General features: G+C 41.1%; 2 long non-coding RNA genes across 5 annotated transcripts; one reads left to right on the top strand and one right to left on the bottom strand.

Moving 5' to 3' along the window:
• The first annotated feature begins 1,531 nt into the window (after nt 1-1,531).
• Nucleotides 1,532-23,169, top strand: LOC109397984 (uncharacterized). Of its 3 annotated transcripts, none has more exons than XR_009999280.1 (4): nt 1,532-1,911; nt 1,993-2,347; nt 2,405-2,674; nt 22,991-23,169. It is a non-coding gene; the product is annotated as an uncharacterized LOC109397984 (long non-coding RNA). The 3 variants fall into 3 exon arrangements; XR_009999279.1 differs by having other exon boundaries at nt 2,405-2,656; XR_009999278.1 differs by lacking the exon at nt 22,991-23,169 and having other exon boundaries at nt 2,405-3,653.
• LOC134289558 (uncharacterized) lies at nt 19,409-22,945 on the bottom strand. Of its 2 annotated transcripts, XR_009998559.1 has the most exons (5): nt 22,550-22,945; nt 21,913-22,479; nt 20,588-20,893; nt 19,718-20,520; nt 19,409-19,649 (listed from the first exon to the last, which is right to left on the bottom strand). It is a non-coding gene; the product is annotated as an uncharacterized LOC134289558 (long non-coding RNA). The 2 variants fall into 2 exon arrangements; XR_009998558.1 differs by having other exon boundaries at nt 21,913-22,945.
• Nucleotides 23,170-23,455: the final 286 nt, after the last annotated feature.

The raw sequence follows: 23,455 nt of genomic DNA on the forward strand, positions 1-23,455 counted from the left end.
GCAACATGTTTACGTTTCACCTACCGAATGAAATTCGTTAACTGCAACGACTGACAGACGTCAAAGACTTGTCAGTTTGTCTGAAAGTGATCTAAAATGCATTCAAAAGTGCATCGCTATGCAGCTGTCGTCTGCTTTGACAGAAATTTGACGGATAGCGGTGCGATAACTGCAAAACTGTTGCACTTATCGGACTTGCAGTTAAAAAGCATTGCAGTTAAAGCGTTTGCACCGAGCGAACGTCTACTGTACTACCCAATACAAAGAACATAGTTGTGAAAACCCATGTAAACGCCTTGTATCATCTGCATCTTTTACGAACACGATCTTTCTTTTGTACTTTATTTTGGTATCTAAAATCAATTTCAAAGATATTTTTTGAAATCACCTTTCGACAGCTGGGCAACTGGTTGACAGCTCCGCCCAGTACAAAACGAGACGAGGAGTGATTCAACAAATCGCTCCCATACAAATTTCAAATTTATTTTTAAATAGGTTCCTTAGCACCAAAATTGGCTTCTTTAGCGGTGTTGAGATAATTCGATATTCTAAATCTGCATGTCAAACTGAGCCGAAATCCAAATTTTCATGAATTTTAGGGCCCGGGAACCTATTTAAAAATCATTTTGAAGTTTGTATGGGAGCGATTTGTCGAATCACCCCTCGTCGCAGTTTGTACTGGGCGGAACTGTCAAACAGCTGCCCGGCTGTCAAAAGGTGATTTTAAAAAATCTCTTTGGAATAGATTTTAGGTTCCAAAATAAAGTTTTAAAAATCTGAAAAAAAAATCATAGTGACTCAGAAAAAGGTGCTCTTTCATATAAAATCAAAAAAATCAATATGTACATTTTTTAAAATTTGAAAACCCAATTCATGAAAACTAATTTTCAAATTGAATTCTCTAGGGATTTCTTCATGTGTCACTCTAAAGATCCTTTTCAGGTTTTCTTCAGCTAACTCTTCTAGGAATTCATTTGATAATTTTCCTAAAATGTCTCCAAAAATCCTTCAGGAATGTCTTCAGAAATACTTCCTGGAAATTTTGTTGGGAATAATCCAACCACTTGGAATTTAATGTGTTATCGCCAATACCATCACTTCCCACCTTGTATTTGTATAACCTTGATCATCTGATAATAAAACATCAATCTGTAGTCAAACGTCAATCGAGTTGCACGCGCTTTATTTACTCGCTCTCACAAATTTAACTCGGAATCTAACCAAAGTGCTTTCAGGAATTTTCTACGGGGTTTGTCAGAAATATTATTGAGAATTTGCTTCTCAATTTCTTACAAAGATTCCTATGAGAAAACCTATCAGTTTCAGGAGTTTTTTCTTACAGAAATTCTTCTGATGCATGACGAGGAACTACATGCTCTAATGTTTCATCCAGGAATAGTTTCACAAATTTCTCCAGAAATGTTTCTTTTTCTTACAAAGAATTCTCCTAGTATTCCTCAGATTTCTGCAGGCTGTCTGCCAGTGACTTCTGAATTATTCTAAGTATTCGTTGACTTCTTCCGAGCTACACAGCAAAAAATAATGTAATATGCATCGATGTAATTGATGCCGATGTACCGATTCACCGATGTAAGCGTGATTTTCAGATACAAAATCACTTCGGTGCGATGCTATATTACATCGGTCTTGAAATTACACAGAATCAGAACCATAAATTTTCTTTACACCAAACCTGTGTAATATTCATATCAAGAGATTGTCAATATTACACAAAAACAGCTGCAACCAATTGGTTATGCTGACCGTGTTTAAAATTACACAGAAACGATGCCTTATCACACTCGCTCTGGTGCAATATTAAATCTAGCAACACTTCCAGCGTTTGTTTTGTTATGTCGATCAAAATGGCTGTCCGCCGGTCGCGGTTTCGTCGAAGTTGTGCGGTTTTTGGTAAGTTTTTGCATTAAATACTTGTAAAAGAATTTGTCAACCAACAAAAATTAATAAAATACCTATGCTATTATTAAACAGATTCGTCTGCTGCCACTCGAGTTTTTCGAAAAGTTTGGCCTGGAATCACCTCATCAGTCGCTGCACACCTATCAGAAGTTAAGAGTGCAGCTAGCATGAAAAGCCGGAAGACCTAACTCCCGAGAGAGATACCGCTAGGTCCTGCACCTGCACCCCCTTGAAAGACCACCAAGTTCGAAGCCATAGGATCGAAATCGGATAAGCAACTTGAAGGATCCCCATGACGCGTTTGACCTGCGAAATGCCTGAGGCGAAAATCCGAGCTGGGCATCTGGAGGTCTCGGGATCTGCTGCAACTGAGAACCTAGAACAGGAGCATCTATTCTTACCGGATCATACACCTTTAGCTGTAATGGTAATTATTGAAAATGCTACGATTTAGTTCTTTTTAACATCCGGACGGAACTTTCAGATGGAACCAATGCGCGTCGCTCTCGGAAATAACATCACACATCGTCACCTATTCATATGGACGGGGGCGGTTGCTTTTCGATGGCAATATCCTTTAGAGCAGACATCGCAGCCGTTTCTCCGAGAATGTAATCCCCATTCCCGTGGATCTGTAAAAAAAAAACTTGGAGACCGAATTTGAGAGAAGTTACACGGATTATCTGAGCCGACGAAGTAATTACGGATTCAGTGGAGAACACCGATAGCGAAACAGGTATAAATGGGGAAAAAGGTAAATTATGCTTATTGATATTCTTAATAGTCATACAATCATCAATTCATGAGACGTTTTTGCTTGTTATTTTATGATTGCTTGTAACAAGCAAATACTATGTTTTAACTGGAACATGGCCTGTTTCTCTGAGCGAAGGATATTGAAAAACGTTCTTAGCCTCACATTGCCATGAATTATAGATTGTGTGGTATTATGACCAGGAAGCCAAGAAAATTTATCACTCGAAAACACTCTTGCCGCCGGAGCGGGAATCCAAACCGTCGTCCCCAATTTTCTGTTAGCTGACCCCGTAAAAATGAGGTGGGCAAGGTGGGTCACGTTTCGAAAATTGCTTGCAATGAAACAGATTTCAAACTTTATGAGCTTCCTGTCATCTTATACCATAGCTGACTACCGTGTACGCACCAAACTTTGCGCAGTTAAAAAAATCAAACTTCGTGTCGTTCTTATGAATCCCTCAAGGAGTTCCTCGTGAATACCTCCAAGAGTTCCTCGGGAATTTCTCTAAGAGTTCATCGGGAATAATCCTTCAGGAGTTCCTCAGGAGCTTGCTCGGGAGTTCCTCGGGAATTCCTCCAGAAGTTCCTCAGAATTTTTTTCAGGAATTCCTCGGATATTCCTCCACTAGTTCCTCGAGAATTTCTTCAAGGAGTTCCTCGCGAATTCTCCAGGTGCTCCCAGAAATATCTGCAGCATTTCTTCGGGAATATCTCCAGAAGTTTCTCGTGAATTCCTCTTGGAGTTCCTTAAAAATTTCTCCGGGAGCTTCTCAGGAATTTCTCAAAAAAATTTTTCGAGGATTCATCCAGGAGTTCCTAAAAAATTTTCATCAAGACTTCCTGTGAAATTCCTTCCGGAGTTCCTCGGAAATTCCTCCCGAATTTCCTCGTGACTTCTTCCTGAAGTTCTTCGGGAACTCTAACTGGTGTTCTTCTGAATTTCTCGGGAATTCCTCCAGGAGTTCCTCGGGAATTCCTCCAGGAGTTCCTCGGGAATTCCTCCAGGAGTTCCTCGGGAATTCCCCCAGGAGTTCCTCGGGAATTCCTCCAGGAGTTCCTCGGGAATTCCTCCAGTAGTTCCTCGGGAATTCCTCCAGGAGTTCCTCGGGAATTCCTCCAGGAGTTCCTCGGGAATTCCTCCAGGAGTTCCTCGGGAATTTTCCAGTTCTTCGGGAATTCCTCCAGGAGTTCCTCGGGAATTCCTCCAGGAGTTCCTTGGGAATTCCTCCAGGAGTTCCTCGGGAATTCCTCCAGGAGTTCCTCGGGAATTCCTCCAGGAGTTCCTCGGGCATTCCTCCAGTAGTTCCTCGGGAATTCCTCCAGGAGTTCCTCGGGAATTCCTCCAGGAGTTCCTCGGGAATTCCCCCAGGAGTTCCTCGGGAATTCCTCCAGGAGTTCCTCGGGAATTCCTCCAGGAGTTCCTCGGGAATTCCTCCAGGAGTTCCTCGGGAATTCCTCCAGGAGTTCCTCGGGAATTCCTCCAGGAGTTCCTCGGGAATTCCTCCAGGAGTTCCTCGGGAATTCCTCCAGGAGTTCCTCGGGAATTCCTCCAGGAGTTCCTCGGGAATTCCTCCAGGAGTTCCTCGGGAATTCCTCCAGGAGTTCCTCGGGCATTCCTCCAGTAGTTCCTCGGGAATTCCTCCAGGAGTTCCTCGGGAATTCCTCCAGGAGTTCCTCGGGAATTCCCCCAGAAGTTCCTCGGGAATTCCTCCAGGAGTTCCTCGGGAATTCCCCCAGGAGTTCCTCGGGAATTCCTCCAGGAGTTCCTCGGGAATTCCTCCAGGAGTTCCTCGGGAATTCCTCCAGGAGTTCCTCGGGAATTCCTCCAGGAGTTCCTCGGGAATTCCTCCAGGAGTTCCTCGGGAATTCCTCCAGGAGTTCCTCGGGAATTCCTGCAGGAGTTCCTCGGGAATTCCTCCAGGAGTTCCTCGGGAATTCCTCCAGGGGTTTCTCGGGAATTTTCCAGGAGTTCCTCGGGAATTCCTCCAGGGGTTCCTCAGGAATTTTCCAGGAGTTCTTCGGGAATTCCTCCAGGAGTTCCTCGGAAATTCCTCCAGGAGTTCCTTGGGAATTCCTCCAGGAGTTCCTTGGGAATTCCTCCAGGAGTTCCTCGGGAATTCCTACAGGAGTTCCTCGGGAATTCCTCCAGGAGTTCCTCGGGAATTCCTCCAGGAGTTCCTCGGGAATTCCTCCAGGAGTTCCTCGGGAATTCCTCCAGGGGTTCCTCGGGAATTCCTCCAGAAGTTCCTCGGGAATTACTCCAGGAGTTCCTCGGGAATTACTCCAGGAGTTCCTCGGGAATTCTTTCAGGAGTTCCTCGGGAATTCTTCCAGGAGTTCCTCGGGAATTCTTCCAGGAGTTCCTCGGGAATTCCTCCAGGAGTTCCTCGGGAATTCCTCTAGGAGTTCCCCGTGGATTCTTCCTGAAGTTCTGCGGGAACTCCTCCTGGTGTTCTTCTGAATTCCTCGGGAATTCCTCCAGGAGTTCCTTGGGAATTCCTCCAGGAGTTCCTTGGGAATTCATCTAGGAGTTCCTCGGGAATTCCTCCAGGAGTTCCTCGGGAATTCCTGAAGGAGTTCCTCGGGAATTCCTCCAGGAGTTCCTCGGGAATTCTTCCAGGAGTTCCTCGGGAATTCCTCCAGGAGTTCCTCGGGAATTCCTCCAGGAGTTCCTCGGGGATTGCTGCAGGAGTTCCTCGGGGATTGCTGCAGGAGTTCTTCGGGAATTCCTCCAGGAGTTCCTCGGGAATTCTTCCAGGAGTTCCGCGGGAATTCCTCCAGGAGTTCCTCGGGAATTCCTCCAGGAGTTCCTCGGGATTTCCTCCAGGAGTTCCTCGGGAATTCCTCCAGGAGTTCCTCGGGAATTCCTCCAGGAGTTCCTCGAGAATTCCTTCAGGAGTCCTTCGGAAATTCTTCCAGGAGTTCCTCGGGGATTGCTGCAGGAGTTCTTCGGGAATAGCTCCAGGAGCTCCTCGGAGATTTCTCCAGGAATTCCTCGGAAATTCCTCCAAGAATATCTTGGAATTCCTTTAGGAGTTCCTAGAGATTTTTTTCATAAGTTCCTCGAGAATTCCTCCAGAAGTTCTCAGGAAACATCATCAGGAGTTCCTTGGGAATTCCTCCAGTTGTTCCTCTGAATCCATCCAGGATTTTCTCAAAAATTCCTCCTGAGGGGGTTCGTCGGAAATTCCTCCAGGAATTTCTCGGGAATTGCTTCAGAACTTTTTCCGAAATCGCTACAGGAGTTCCCCAGAAATTGCTGCAGGAGTTCCTTGGTAATTGCTCTAGGAGTTCCTCTGGTATTACTCCAGGAGATCCTCGAGAATTGTTCCAGGAGTTCTTCGGTGATACCTTCAGGAGTTCCTTGGTAATTGCTCTACAAGTTTCTTGTGAATCTCTTGAAGGAATTTCCGTGGAACTCCAGAAGGAATTCCAAAGGAATTCGAAGGTATTCGAGCAAGTCCCGAGAAAATCCCGAGGCAGTTCTGGACGAATTCCCGAGGAACTTTTGGAAGAATTCCAGAGCAACTCCTGGAGAAATTCCTGAGGAATTTCCGAGGAAATATTTGAAGAATTGTGGATCTGCGGGAGGAATTCCCGAGGAACTCCTGGAGAAATTCCTGGGGAACTCCTGATGGAATATCCTTGAAACTCCTGGATGGGAACCCCTGGGAATACTGCCGTAGAATTCGCAAGAAAAACTGGACGCATTTCCGAGGAGCTACTGGAGAAATTTTCGAGGAACTCCCGAGCAACTTGTGGAGAAACTCCTGGAGATATTCTCGAGGAACTCTTGAAAGAATTCCCGAGAAAATCCGAAAGTAACTCCCGAGAAATTTCCGAGGAACTCCTGAAGAAATTCCCTAAAAACTCCTTGAGGAATTTCCGAGGAACTTCTGGAGGAATCCCCGAGAAGCTCTTGAAAGAATTCCAGTGGAACCGCTGGAGAAGCTCCCGAAAAAATATCCGAGGTACCCCTGGAGGAATTTCAGAGCAACAGTTTCTCGGAACTCCGAGGCACTCCTGGAGAAATTCTTGAGGAACTCCTGCAAGAATTTACAAGAAATTTCTGCAGCAATTCACGATGAACTCCTGCAGGAATTCCCGAAGGACTCCTGGAGGATTTCCCGAAGTCCTCCTGCAGGAATTCCTGGATGAACTCATGCATATATTCCCGGGAAAGGAATAATCTTAGAACTCAAGGATTAATCCCTGAGTAACTCCTGGACGAATTCCTGAGGAGCTCTTGGAGAAATTCTCGGAGAAATTACCGAGGAACCCCTGGAGAAATTCCCGAGGAACTCCTGGGAAATTTCCTGGGTAACTTCTGAAGGAATATCATTGAAACTCCTGGATGAATTATCGGGGAACTCCAGGAAATACTACCGAGGAGTTCCTGGAGGTATTCCCGAGGAACTACCGAGCGACTCCTGGAGGAATTCCCGAGGAACTCCTGCTGGACTTCCCAAAAAACTACTTGAAAAATTCCCAAAGACCTCCTACAGAAATTTCTGGAGAAACTCCTGCATAAATATCCGAGAAAGGAATTACCTTGGAATTCTTGGATGAATCAGCGAAGAGCTCTGGGAAGAGCTCCTGGAAAAATAGGACCAATCGGTAAAGTACTAGATTTCCAAGAATTTTGAGCATATTGAGCAACAACTGGCACGATTGATTTCCTAGCAAAACAGGCACCGAGATTACACTAGGAAAACATCTTTCTCTTGCTTTGACTAATTTCTACAAAATTAGCTATTTATTCCAAATTTAATCAAACAATGGACTACCTGCATCGGTATCCGACATATTCCACCGCGAGAGGCGCTTCAAGCATAATTGAACTCTATCGGAAACTAATGGAAACTGTTGAATGTTCCGTCAAACTCCAATAGATGGCGACTCTATAGTGTAAACAATTTTACAGTGGTTGTCCCGAATCAGGGTTACACTGTAGTTTATGAAATTTCGCTTTTGATTGAACTTTGAATAAAAATTTCAGAACACCTTTTAGTATGCTGTTTTTATTTTTAAAATTTATTTTTAATAAAATAAATTACATGCAATTTTTTTTATTAAAAATGAGCATTAAAAATTATTTATTTTTCTTTTTGATCTGAACTAGTGCGGTACTAGGAGCAGTACGGTAAAGTTGCTACCGCAACATTTTGACAGATCATTTGTTTGGCCAATCAGCATCAGCACCGCGGAGTCGCGATCGCCTGCACTGCAGTAGCCGAACAACACAAACTTTGTGTTAGATATAAAATTTAAATGCTTGTTTTGTGATAAAAAATTCATCGCGGATGTGTTAAAACAAGTTATTCTGCCGTTGGAAACGATGGGCTAGACGATGGGTACTTCGCCCACCAAGGAAAAGTCTGAAATTTTCGCTGGAGCAGGTAAGTCTTGTGGTTGGAACCGTCATAAAATTTGGTACCATTATACTCAAACAGTTTGTTACTTAAACAGTAAACATTTGCAGACCTGGAGTCCAAAATCAACGACATCGATGGAGAAAAAACGGCCACACAGGAGATGAACGAAGTGCTGCAAAAATGTACCAAGAACGGTTCAACATCCATCGCCAAGCGACCGTGAGAAAGTTTCCCCAAAAGAATGGATATTCGGCATAATTCAGGAATTTTCATCGACGTTGCTTCACATGCCATACGGTTCAACAATCTCACCGGATTTGCCTGTAATATGTGGTTGGCGGACAAGAGAATGGGCTCGAATCCTACGCATCGCAGCTAGGATATTGTGAACAACCGTAGTTCCACACCCATTGGACAAAAAGGACGCCCCCCCCTGCTCGACGACCATCATCTGTTGTGGCGATTATAGAGCAGCTCATTGCGGATCCAAATGATCGCTGCGGACGTTAACAGTGCCTTCGCGGAGGTCAAACCTGAAGGTCATCAAGTGCATCCAAGCCGCAGATTTCGTGCAATGAAATTCATAGAGGAAGGTTCTGTTTCAGATCATTGGGAGGCGACTGTGACTAGCAGCATATGGCTGACATGTATATATCAGTTTACAGTCCAACCGCTAGCAGATACAGGATTTTTGTTAAAAAATTTACTTGAGGGTTAAATGTAAGCAATAAATAAGTATAAGGTCTACGATTCAAACCTTGTGTCGACTAGTCTCAATCCATATTGCATTCCTCCAACTTTCGTTGAACAATTTCTGCGCCCTCATTCTGAGATTCAGTTTTCTTGTGAAAATCACACTAATCCCTTCATATGCCCTAGAAACTTAGACGATCAGGCCTGTTCTGCTATGAGGTGAAAAGTCATTTCAGCAACAAGAAGCCCAAAAAACGATTTTTAAGTTTTAATGAGATTCAAGTGTTGTGCCCCACCTCACAGCCCGGGAAAACTTGGTGAATCAGTTTAGATTTTATGAACCAATTCAAGGTTTTAGAGGAAACAAATTGATTCAAAAGTCGTGTTGCGTCACCTCGCAACCTGGGAGAACTTGGTGAACCAGTTTAGATTTTCTTTGACTAAACGCAAGAACCACTTATGAACCATTTCAAAGTTTTATAAGACACAAATTGATTCAAAAGTCGTGTTGCGTCACCTCGCAAATTGGGAGAACTTGGTGAACCAGTTTATATTTTCTCTGACTAAACGCAAGAACCACTTATGAACCAATTCAAGGTTTTATAAGAAACAAATTGATTCAAAAGTCGTGTTGCGTCACCTTGCAACCTGGGAGAACTTAGTGAACCAGTTTATATTTTCTCTAACTAAACGCAAAAACCACTTATGAACCAATTCAAGGTTTTAGAGGAAACAAATTGATTCAAAAGTCGTGTTGCGTCACCTCGCAACCTGGGAGAACTTGGTGAACCAGTTTAGATTTTCTTTGACTAAACGCAAGAATCACTTATGAACCAATACAAGGTTTTATAAGACACAAATTGATTCAAAAGTCGTGTTGCGTCACCTCGCAACCTGGGAGAACTTGGTGAACCAGTTTAGATTTTCTCTGACTAAACGCATGAACCACTTATGAACCAATTCAAGGTTTTATAAGAAACAAATTGGTTAAAAATTCATGTAATGCGTCACCTCGCAACCTGGGAGAACTTGGTGAACCAGTTTAGATTTTCTTTGACTAAACGCAAGAACCACTTATGAACCAATTCAAGGTTTTATAAGAAACAAATTGGTTAAAAATTCATGTAATGCGTCACCTCGCAACCTGGGAGAACTTGGTGAACCAGTTTATATTTTCTCTGACTAAACGCAAAAACCACTTATGAACCAATTCAAGGTTTTAGAGGAAACAAATTGATTCAAAAGTCGTGTTGCGTCACCTCGCAACCTGGGAGAACTTGGTGAACCAGTTTAGATTTTCTTTGACTAAACGCAAGAACCACTTATGAACCAATTCAAGGTTTTATAAGAAACAAATTGGTTAAAAATTCATGTAATGCGTCACCTCGCAACCTGGGAGAACTTGGTGAACCAGTTTATATTTTCTCTGACTAAACGCAAAAACCACTTATGAACCAATTCAAGGTTTTAGAGGAAACAAATTGATTCAAAAGTCGTGTTGCGTCACCTCGCAACCTGGGAGAACTTGGTGAACCAGTTTAGATTTTCTCTGACTAAACGCAAGAATCACTTATGAACCAATTCAAGGTTTTAGAGGAAACAAATTGATTCAAAAGTCGTGTTGCGTCACCTCGCAACCTGGGAGAACTTGGTGAACCAGTTTAGATTTTCTCTGACTAAACGCAAGAACCACTTATGAACCAATTCAAGGTTTTATAAGAAACAAATTGATTCAAAAGTCATGTGTTGCGTCACCTCGCAACCTGGGAGAACTTAGTGAACCAGTTTATATTTTCTCTGACTAAACGCAAGAATCACTTATGAACCAATTCAAGGTTTTAGAGGAAACAAATTGATTCAAAAGTCGTGTTGCGTCACCTCGCAACCTGGGAGAACTTGGTGAACCAGTTTAGATTTTCTTTGACTAAACGCAAGAACCACTTATGAACCAATTCAAGGTTTTATAAGAAACAAATTGGTTAAAAATTCATGTAATGCGTCACCTCGCAACCTGGGAGAACTTGGTGAACCAGTTTATATTTTCTCTGACTAAACGCAAAAACAACTTATGAACCAATTCAAAGTTTTATAAGACACAAATTGATTCAAAAGTCGTGTTGCGTCACCTCGCAAATTGGGAGAACTTGGTGAACCAGTTTATATTTTCTCTGACTAAACGCAAGAACCACTTATGAACCAATTCAAGGTTTTATAAGAAACAAATTGATTCAAAAGTCGTGTTGCGTCACCTTGCAACCTGAGAGAACTTAGTGAACCAGTTTATATTTTCTCTAACTAAACGCAAAAACCACTTATGAACCAATTCAAGGTTTTAGAGGAAACAAATTGATTCAAAAGTCGTGTTGCGTCACCTCGCAACCTGGGAGAACTTGGTGAACCAGTTTATATTTACTCTGACTAAACGCAAAAACCACTTATGAACCAATTCAAGGTTTTAGAGGAAACAAATTGATTCAAAAGTCGTGTTGCGTCACCTCGCAACCTGGGAGAACTTGGTGAACCAGTTTAGATTTTCTTTGACTAAACGCAAGAATCACTTATGAACCAATTCAAGGTTTTAGAGGAAACAAATTGATTCAAAAGTCGTGTTGCGTCACCTCGCAACCTGGGAGAACTTGGTGAACCAGTTTAGATTTTCTTTGACTAAACGCAAGAATCACTTATGAACCAATACAAGGTTTTATAAGACACAAATTGATTCAAAAGTCGTGTTGCGTCACCTCGCAACCTGGGAGAACTTGGTGAACCAGTTTAGATTTTCTCTGACTAAACGCAAGAATCACTTATGAACCAATACAAGGTTTTATAAGACACAAATTGATTCAAAAGTCGTGTTGCGTCACCTCGCAACCTGGGAGAACTTGGTGAACCAGTTTAGATTTTCTCTGACTAAACGCAAGAACCACTTATGAACCAATTCAAGGTTTTATAAGAAACAAATTGATTCAAAAGTCATGTGTTGCGTCACCTCGCAACCTGGGAGAACTTAGTGAACCAGTTTATATTTTCTCTGACTAAACGCAAGAATCACTTATGAACCAATTCAAGGTTTTAGAGGAAACAAATTGATTCAAAAGTCGTGTTGCGTCACCTCGCAACCTGGGAGAACTTGGTGAACCAGTTTAGATTTTCTTTGACTAAACGCAAGAACCACTTATGAACCAATTCAAGGTTTTATAAGAAACAAATTGGTTAAAAATTCATGTAATGCGTCACCTCGCAACCTGGGAGAACTTGGTGAACCAGTTTATATTTTCTCTGACTAAACGCAAAAACCACTTATGAACCAATTCAAGGTTTTAGAGGAAACAAATTGATTCAAAAGTCGTGTTGCGTCACCTCGCAACCTGGGAGAACTTGGTGAACCAGTTTATATTTTCTCTGACTAAACGCAAGAACCACTTATGAACCAATTCAAGGTTTTATAAGAAACAAATTGATTCAAAAGTCATGTGTTGCGTCACCTCGCAACCTGGGAGAACTTAGTGAACCAGTTTATATTTTCTCTGACTAAACGCAAGAACCACTTATGAACCAATTCAAGGTTTTATAAGAAACAAATTGATTCAAAAGTCGTGTTGCGTCACCTCGCAACCTGGGAGAACTTGGTGAACCAGTTTAGATTTTCTCTGACTAAACGCAAGAATCACTTATGAACCAATACAAGGTTTTATAAGACACAAATTGATTCAAAAGTCGTGTTGCGTCACCTCGCAACCTGGGAGAACTTGGTGAACCAGTTTAAATTTTCTCTGACTAAACGCAAGAACCACTTATGAACCAATTCAAGGTTTTATAAGAAACAAATTGATTCAAAAGTCATGTGTTGCGTCACCTCGCAACCTGGGAGAACTTAGTGAACAAGTTTATATTTTCTCTGACTAAACGCAAGAATCACTTATGAACCAATTCAAGGTTTTAGAGGAAACAAATTGATTCAAAAGTCGTGTTGCGTCACCTCGCAACCTGGGAGAACTTGGTGAACCAGTTTAGATTTTCTCTGACTAAACGCAAGAATCACTTATGAACCAATACAAGGTTTTATAAGACACAAATTGATTCAAAAGTCGTGTTGCGTCACCTCGCAACCTGGGAGAACTTGGTGAACCAGTTTAGATTTTCTCTGACTAAACGCAAGAACCACTTATGAACCAATTCAAGGTTTTATAAGAAACAAATTGATTCAAAAGTCATGTGTTGCGTCACCTCGCAACCTGGGAGAACTTAGTGAACCAGTTTATATTTTCTCTGACTAAACGCAAGAATCACTTATGAACCAATTCAAGGTTTTAGAGGAAACAAATTGATTCAAAAGTCGTGTTGCGTCACCTCGCAACCTGGGAGAACTTGGTGAACCAGTTTAGATTTTCTTTGACTAAACGCAAGAACCACTTATGAACCAATTCAAGGTTTTATAAGAAACAAATTGGTTAAAAATTCATGTAATGCGTCACCTCGCAACCTGGGAGAACTTGGTGAACCAGTTTATATTTTCTCTGACTAAACGCAAAAACCACTTATGAACCAATTCAAGGTTTTAGAGGAAACAAATTGATTCAAAAGTCGTGTTGCGTCACCTCGCAACCTGGGAGAACTTGGTGAACCAGTTTATATTTTCTCTGACTAAACGCAAGAACCACTTATGAACCAATTCAAGGTTTTATAAGAAACAAATTGATTCAAAAGTCATGTGTTGCGTCACCTCGCAACCTGGGAGAACTTAGTGAACCAGTTTATATTTTCTCTGACTAAACGCAAGAACCACTTATGAACCAATTCAAGGTTTTATAAGAAACAAATTGATTCAAAAGTCGTGTTGCGTCACCTCGCAACCTGGGAGAACTTGGTGAACCAGTTTAGATTTTCTCTGACTAAACGCAAGAATCACTTATGAACCAATACAAGGTTTTATAAGACACAAATTGATTCAAAAGTCGTGTTGCGTCACCTCGCAACCTGGGAGAACTTGGTGAACCAGTTTAAATTTTCTCTGACTAAACGCAAGAACCACTTATGAACCAATTCAAGGTTTTATAAGAAACAAATTGATTCAAAAGTCATGTGTTGCGTCACCTCGCAACCTGGGAGAACTTAGTGAACCAGTTTATATTTTCTCTGACTAAACGCAAGAATCACTTATGAACCAATTCAAGGTTTTAGAGGAAACAAATTGATTCAAAAGTCGTGTTGCGTCACCTCGCAACCTGGGAGAACTTGGTGAACCAGTTTAGATTTTCTCTGACTAAACGCAAGAATCACTTATGAACCAATACAAGGTTTTATAAGACACAAATTGATTCAAAAGTCGTGTTGCGTCACCTCGCAACCTGGGAGAACTTGGTGAACCAGTTTAGATTTTCTCTGACTAAACGCAAGAACCACTTATGAACCAATTCAAGGTTTTATAAGAAACAAATTGGTTAAAAATTCATGTAATGCGTCACCTCGCAACCTGGGAGAACTTGGTGAACCAGTTTAGATTTTCTCTGACTAAACGCAAAAACCACTTATGAACCAATTCAAGGTTTTAGAGGAAACAAATTGATTCAAAAGTCGTGTTGCGTCACCTCGCAACCTGGGAGAACTTGGTGAACCAGTTTAGATTTTCTCTGACTAAACGCAAGAATCACTTATGAACCAATACAAGGTTTTATAAGACACAAATTGATTCAAAAGTCGTGTTGCGTCACCTCGCAACCTGGGAGAACTTGGTGAACCAGTTTAGATTTTCTCTGACTAAACGCAAGAATCACTTATGAACCAATTCAAGGTTTTAGAGGAAACAAATTGATTCAAAAGTCGTGTTGCGTCACCTCGCAACCTGGGAGAACTTGGTGAACCAGTTTAGATTTTCTCTGACTAAACGCAAGAATCACTTATGAACCAATACAAGGTTTTATAAGACACAAATTGATTCAAAAGTCGTGTTGCGTCACCTCGCAACCTGGGAGAACTTGGTGAACCAGTTTAGATTTTCTCTGACTAAACGCAAGAACCACTTATGAACCAATTCAAGGTTTTATAAGAAACAAATTGATTCAAAAGTCATGTGTTGCGTCACCTCGCAACCTGGGAGAACTTGGTGAACCAGTTTAGATTTTCTTTGACTAAACGCAAGAACCACTTATGAACCAATTCAAGGTTTTATAAGAAACAAATTGGTTGAAAATTCATGTAATGCGTCACCTCGCAACCTGGGAGAACTTGGTGAACCAGTTTATATTTTCTCTGACTAAACGCAAAAACCACTTATGAACCAATTCAAGGTTTTAGAGGAAACAAATTGATTCAAAAGTCGTGTTGCGTCACCTCGCAAATTGGGAGAACTTGGTGAACCAGTTTATATTTTCTCTGACTAAACGCAAGAACCACTTATGAACCAATTCAAGGTTTTATAAGAAACAAATTGATTCAAAAGTCATGTGTTGCGTCACCTCGCAACCTGGGAGAACTTAGTGAACCAGTTTATATTTTCTCTGACTAAACGCAAGAACCACTTATGAACCAATTCAAGGTTTTAGAGGAAACAAATTGATTCAAAAGTCGTGTTGCGTCACCTCGCAATTTGGGAGAACTTGGTGAACCATTTCAGATTTTCTCTGACTAAACGCAAGAACCACTTATGAACCGATACAAGGTTTTATAAGAAACAAATTGATTCAAAAGTCGTGTTGCGTCACCTCGCAACCTGGGAGAACTTGGTGAACCATTTCAGATTTTCTCTGACTAAACGCAAGAACCACTTATGAACCATTTCAAAGTTTTATAAGAAACAAATTGATTCAAAAGTCATGTGTTGCGTCACCTCGCAAATTGGGAGAACTTGGTGAACCAGTTTAGATTTTCTCTGACTAAACGCAAGAACCACTTATGAACCAATTATTTCAAAGTTTTATAAGAAACAAATTGGTTAAAAATTCATGTAATGCGTCACCTCGCAACCTGGGAGAACTTGGTGAACCAGTTTAGATTTTCTCTGATTAAACGCAAGAACCACTTATGAACCAATTCAAGGTTTTATAAGAAACAAATTGATTCAAAAGTCGTGTTGCGTCACCTCGCAACCTGGGAGAACTTGGTGAACCATTTCAGATTTTCTCTGACTAAACGCAAGAACCACTTATGAACCATTTCAAAGTTTTATAAGAAACAAATTGATTCAAAAGTCATGTGTTGCGTCACCTCGCAAATTGGGAGAACTTGGTGAACCAGTTTAGATTTTCTCTGACTAAACGCAAAAACCACTTATGAACCAATTCAAGGTTTTATAAGAAACAAATTGATTCAAAAGTCATGTAATGCGTCACCTCGCAACGTGGGAGAACTTGGTGAACCAGTTTAGATTTTCTCTGACTAAACGCAAGAATTACGTATGCACCATTTCAAAGTTTATAAGAAATAATGTGAATGCGTCACCTGGCAACCTGGGAGAACTTGGTGAACCAGTTTAAGTTTTCTCTGACTAAACGCAAGAATCACTTATGAACCAATTCAAAGTTTTATAAGAAACAAATTGATTTTTTTTTTAAATTTCTTTGTATTTGTGAATTTTAACTTATTGCTAATTCTTCACACAAACAAATTGATTCAAAAGTCATGTAATGCGTCACCTCGCAACCTGGGAGAACTTGGTGAACCAGTTTAGATATTTTTTTTTCTGACTAAACGCAAGAATCACGTATGGACCATATCAAAGCTTTATAAGAAACAATTTGATAAAACAGGCTTCGATTTGAACTATTTTAAGATTTTATAACAAACAGTGTGATTCTTGAAATAAAAACATGTCTCCTCACAACTTAAGAAAACTTGGTGAACCAGCTTTGGCTACGGCCATGGTGAACCACGTGACCACAATCAGTTTTGAGTTTTTTTTTAATTTTGGGACAGATTGCATGATTTCAAGGATAGACCTTGCAGTATTGACCATTTATGTAAGAACCATTTATGAACTATTTTAAAGTATGAAATATTAAATGTAGTAACGTTGAAAAGAAAAAAAAAAAGTATGAACTCTGCATGAGATGGAATCCACCCGGAGATTTTCGGTTTCTTTGAAAGCCCAGCAAAACAAACAACCAATATACCCCCCCCCCCCCCAAGTTGCTTTTAATATTAATAAACAAATACAAACTATACCAGTAAAAATAAATCATTCCATTCTCTAACGTTGACGGTGACCAGATCGGAGATGTCTACAATGGTGTTGTTTAGTAACCGGAATGATAAATACAGCCATGATTGCCAGGAAAAAACTGCAAGAAATAGAAAAAAATTGATAAATATTAAAATGTGAGCGAGATTCCAACTTCCCTATGGTTCTTTAGCATTAAATAGTTTAGACGTGGAGGAATTCCTGAAGAAAGGGGGTAGGCGAGGCATAATGAGCAGCTTAAGGATTTTGTCATCAAATTCAGTAAATTAAGTCAGAATAATATTAATTTCCAACGTATAATCCTTAATTGAACCTTATCCAATAAAAGCTAATCATTGAAATTCCGACAAAAGTTATAAACATTGCAAAATTTCATGTTTTAAAAACATGTGGAATCGTTAATTCTGGAGCAACATTTGAAAAGGGCATACAAGCATTGATAAACAATGACTTCGCACGTCACTACTGAGCCCCCATCAACTTATTCACGTAAACTTAGACCGTTACCAGAAAGAGCAAACATCGATCTTTCGGATAACGGTCTTCATTTGCGTGGGCGGGCTACAGTTAGGCCCTACGAATCATTTTCGAAAAAAAGGCACAAGACCTCTTGAGGCCATTTCAAATGTTGCTCTAGACGGTAAGGAAAAAGAGACGGGTACATATAGTCGTGGGTACCGACTTTTGCCAAATCCCATTTACACTCAATCTGGTACGGTCAGGGCGTTAACACTGAACACCCAAAATGGTCAAATATAACGTTTTATCAAATTTTGCTTCCTGAGGGGGTGGTCGTGGGTACCGACTTTTGCCAAATCCCATTTACACTCAATCAGGTACGGTCAGGGCGTTAACACTGAACACCTAAAATGGTAAAAAAAAAAACGTTTTATCAAATTTTGCTTCCTGAGGGGGTGGTCGTGGGTACCGACTTTTGCCAAATCCCATTTACACTCAATCAGGTACGGTCAGGGCGTTAACACTGAACACCCAAAATGGTCAAATATAACGTTTTATCAAATTTTGCTTCCTGAGGGGGTGGTCGTGGGTACCGACTTTTGCCAAATCCCATTTACACTCAATCAGGTACGGTCAGGGCGTTAACACTGAACACCTAAAATGGTAAAAAAAAAACGTTTTATCAAATTTTGCTTCCTGAGGGGGTGGTCGTGGGTACCGACTTTTGCCAAATCCCATTTACACTCAATCTGGTACGGTCAGGGCGTTAACACTGAACACCCAAAATGGTCAAAAATAACGTTTTATCAAATTTTGCTTCCTGAGGGGGTGGTCGTAGGTACCGACTTTTGCCAAATCCCATTTACACTCAATCTGGTACGGTCAGGGCGTTAACACTGAACACCCAAAATGGTCAAATATAACGTTTTATCAAATTTTGCTTCCTGAGGGGGTGGTCGTGGGTACCGACTTTTGCCAAATCCCATTTACACTCAATCAGGTACGGTCAGGGCGTTAACACTGAACACCTAAAATGGTAAAAAAAAAACGTTTTATCAAATTTTGCTTCCTGAGGGGGTGGTCGTGGGTACCGACTTTTGCCAAATCCCATTTACACTCAATCTGGTACGGTCAGGGCGTTAACACTGAACACCCAAAATGGTCAAATATAACGTTTTATCAAATTTTGCTTCCTGAGGGGGTGGTCGTGGGTACCGACTTTTGCCAAATCCCATTTACACTCAATCTGGTACGGTCAGGGCGTTAACACTGAACACCCAAAATGGTCAAAAATAACGTTTTATCAAATTTTGCTTCCTGAGGGGGTGGTCGTGGGTACCGACTTTTGCCAAATCCCATTTACACTCAATCTGGTACGGTCAGGGCGTTAACACTGAACACCCAAAATGGTCAAAAATAACGTTTTATCAAATTTTGCTTCCTGAGGGGGTGGTCGTGGGTACCGACTTTTGCCAAATCCCATTTACACTCAATCAGGTACGGTCAGGGCGTTAACACTGAACACCCAAAATGGTCAAATATAACGTTTTATCAAATTTTGCTTCCTGAGGGGGTGGTCGTGGGTACCGACTTTTGCCAAATCCCATTTACACTCAATCTGGTACGGTCAGGGCGTTAACACTGAACACCCAAAATGGTCAAATATAACGTTTTATCAAATTTTGCTTCCTGAGGGGGTGGTCGTGGGTACCGACTTTTGCCAAATCCCATTTACACTCAATCAGGTACGGTCAGGGCGTTAACACTGAACACCTAAAATGGTAAAAAAAAAACGTTTTATCAAATTTTGCTTCCTGAGGGGGTGGTCGTGGGTACCGACTTTTGCCAAATCCCATTTACACTCAATCAGGTACGGTCAGGGCGTTAACACTGAACACCCAAAATGGTCAAAAATAACGTTTTATCAAATTTTGCTTCCTGAGGGGGTGGTCGTGGGTACCGACTTTTGCCAAATCCCATTTACACTCAATCAGGTACGGTCAGGGCGTTAACACTGAACACCTAAAATGGTAAAAAAAAAACGTTTTATCAAATTTTGCTTCCTGAGGGGGTGGTCGTGGGTACCGACTTTTGCCAAATCCCATTTACACTCAATCTGGTACGGTCAGGGCGTTAACACTGAACACCCAAAATGGTCAAATATAACGTTTTATCAAATTTTGCTTCCTGAGGGGGTGGTCGTGGGTACCGACTTTTGCCAAATCCCATTTACACTCAATCAGGTACGGTCAGGGCGTTAACACTGAACACCTAAAATGGTAAAAAAAAAAACGTTTTATCAAATTTTGCTTCCTGAGGGGGTGGTCGTGGGTACCGACTTTTGCCAAATCCCATTTACACTCAATCTGGTACGGTCAGGGCGTTAACACTGAACACCCAAAATGGTCAAATATAACGTTTTATCAAATTTTGCTTCCTGAGGGGGTGGTCGTGGGTACCGACTTTTGCCAAATCCCATTTACACTCAATCTGGTACGGTCAGGGCGTTAACACTGAACACCCAAAATGGTCAAATATAACGTTTTATCAAATTTTGCTTCCTGAGGGGGTGGTCGTGGGTACCGACTTTTGCCAAATCCCATTTACACTCAATCAGGTACGGTCAGGGCGTTAACACTGAACACCTAAAATGGTAAAAAAAAAACGTTTTATCAAATTTTGCTTCCTGAGGGGGTGGTCGTGGGTACCGACTTTTGCCAAATCCCATTTACACTCAATCTGGTACGGTCAGGGCGTTAACACTGAACACCCAAAATGGTCAAAAATAACGTTTTATCAAATTTTGCTTCCTGAGGGGGTGGTCGTGGGTACCGACTTTTGCCAAATCCCATTTACACTCAATCAGGTACGGTCAGGGCGTTAACACTGAACACCCAAAATGGTCAAATATAACGTTTTATCAAATTTTGCTTCCTGAGCGGGTGGTCGTGGGTACCGACTTTTGCCAAATCCCATTTACACTCAATCTGGTACGGTCAGGGCGTTAACACTGAACACCCAAAATGGTCAAATATAACGTTTTATCAAATTTTGCTTCCTGAGGGGGTGGTCGTGGGTACCGACTTTTGCCAAATCCCATTTACACTCAATCAGGTACGGTCAGGGCGTTAACACTGAACACCTAAAATGGTAAAAAAAAAACGTTTTATCAAATTTTGCTTCCTGAGGGGGTGGTCGTGGGTACCGACTTTTGCCAAATCCCATTTACACTCAATCTGGTACGGTCAGGGCGTTAACACTGAACACCCAAAATGGTCAAATATAACGTTTTATCAAATTTTGCTTCCTGAGGGGGTGGTCGTGGGTACCGACTTTTGCCAAATCCCATTTACACTCAATCTGGTACGGTCAGGGCGTTAACACTGAACACCCAAAATGGTCAAATATAACGTTTTATCAAATTTTGCTTCCTGAGGGGGTGGTCGTGGGTACCGACTTTTGCCAAATCCCATTTACACTCAATCAGGTACGGTCAGGGCGTTAACACTGAACACCTAAAATGGTAAAAAAAAAACGTTTTATCAAATTTTGCTTCCTGAGGGGGTGGTCGTGGGTACCGACTTTTGCCAAATCCCATTTACACTCAATCTGGTACGGTCAGGGCGTTAACACTGAACACCCAAAATGGTCAAATATAACGTTTTATCAAATTTTGCTTCCTGAGGGGGTGGTCGTGGGTACCGACTTTTGCCAAATCCCATTTACACTCAATCTGGTACGGTCAGGGCGTTAACACTGAACACCCAAAATGGTCAAAAATAACGTTTTATCAAATTTTGCTTCCTGAGGGGGTGGTCGTGGGTACCGACTTTTGCCAAATCCCATTTACACTCAATCAGGTACGGTCAGGGCGTTAACACTGAACACCCAAAATGGTAAAAAAAAAAGTTTAATCAAATTTTGCTTCCTGAGGGGGTGGTCGTGGGTACCGACTTTTGCCAAATCCCATTTACACTCAATCAGGTACGGTCAGGGCGTTAACACTGAACACCCAAAATGGTAAAAAAAAAAACGTTTTATCAAATTTTGCTTCCTGAGGGGGTGGTCGTGGGTACCGACTTTTGCCAAATCCCATTTACACTCAATCTGGTACGGTCAGGGCGTTAACACTGAATGGTAAAAAAAAAAGTTTTATCAAATTTTGCTTCCTGAGGAGGTGGTCGTGAAGTGAAGTGAAGTAATTATTTTTTTTTGAAAATGTGCACCACGTGGGTGGTGGTAATAATCACATTAACCATTTTACATAGTTATTTAAAAAAAAAATCTTTTTTGACTTAAAAATAAAGCTCCTTAGTCGTCGACTAACCGTGACTAAGGAGGACGACAGGGCTGGGATTCATCTTTCTTTTCCGCAACGTTATTTTTCTTCTGAACTTAATTCCAATGGTTTCCATAGCCAGTACATTTCTGGTAATAAATTATCAACTGGTGAAGCCGGGGAAAAATTCACTGCGGATTCCACCAAACAAATCCGATAATGGGGAACAAACCTTATAAATCTAAGCCGACTTACCCCGGTGAAGAAGCATTCTAGGAATCCGGTCTTCTCGCCTTCCGCTTGATCCGGAAGTAAACAGTCCGATGTCGCTGGAGTACTGCGGGATGGTATCAACCCGTTTCACTTGGAGGAGATACTGGCCGGCGGAATCGTGATCCCTGTTGAGATATTCAACGTTGAAGGTAGTCCAGTTCAAGTATCCCGCGACCGGATAGAGGCCCATGGCCAGGAGGGATCTGACTGCTGTATGTATTTCTAACCGACCATAACCTTCCAGCCGAAGAAGTACACCACAATAGTGTTGAAAATAAGCCGATGGATCTGCACAATCAGTGGCCGGAAAATGTAGAACAGGAGAACAGCGGCTGCAGACAAACCCAAATAAACTTCGCCTCTAGTAGGAAGGGTAAATCAGTGTCAATCTCTTCGTCCCCCGGCTCCAGGGGATACATCTACCTGCACAAGGCACGCAGCGACACTGCCACTGTTTCTTTTCATCCGAAAAGACCATAAAAATTATACAATTTACCGGACAGCCTACGACGGCTGCAAGTTGACCGTTGCGGCGGTGGATGGACTACCCTGAAATGATAGAAATGATCAGTATATTATGAAATAAAATTAGATTTATGTAATGAAATTCAATATTTACCGCATTTTTTTGCGCCGCTCCAATAGCTCCTAACTTTTTTTTTATTTTTTTGTTACGAATGATTGACAGATGGGTAAACATGAAACCATGTATATTGATGATGCCATGTATAGGCAAATGAAGATCAACCAACATCGAGCAGAAGTTTTCGGCCAAAATAATGTATGGTGAAATGAATATTTTTCCTAATATTTCAAATATATCGAAGTTTTGGCAAAAAATATTTGGTAACGCAGATTACTATCATTATTACTCACAACCTGTACCAAATATTTTTTTCAATAAAACCTTTAATAAGTCAAAAAACTAATTTTTATAAATTTCTCCATACATTTTAAAAGTTAAAAACTCCTGCCCACTAGCGCCATCTGTTGCAATTTTGGCCAAAGCGGGTAATCCATTATTAATGCTAATGATTACTAATGAATATTTGTATTTCAGAATGACGACGCCGCTGTCTTCAAGCGGTACTTTATTCACCGCTGCCGTCAGAATGTTCGCCCCAGCTACTTTGTGCCCGCAGAAGCAACTTGAATTATTATATAATTATCTTTCTTATAAGTTAATCAAATTTTATAAAAAAATACTACAATATAAATAAAATTTCCCTCTAGAATATACTTTTTCTGATTTTCCTCCTGAATGGCTGATTAAATTGTATTTGTCCTATTTCGACTTAAATTTTGTGTATCTTAAAAAACCTAGTGGTTTTTCAGCTACACAATTTTTTTCGTCGAAAAAAGATGAAATTCAATTTAATCATCCATTCAGGAGAATTGGCAAGCGTTGACATCGTTTCCTTAGGTACATTGCAAGGATTACATCGTACCGTGTACGTCGAATAAATTACATCACAATAATTACATCGGATCTGTTTATTACATCAACAGCCGTCGAGTACATCGG

The sequence above is a fragment of the Aedes albopictus genome, chromosome 3 (assembly GCF_035046485.1).
Source record: "Aedes albopictus strain Foshan chromosome 3, AalbF5, whole genome shotgun sequence".
Lineage (NCBI taxonomy): Eukaryota > Metazoa > Arthropoda > Insecta > Diptera > Culicidae > Aedes > Aedes albopictus.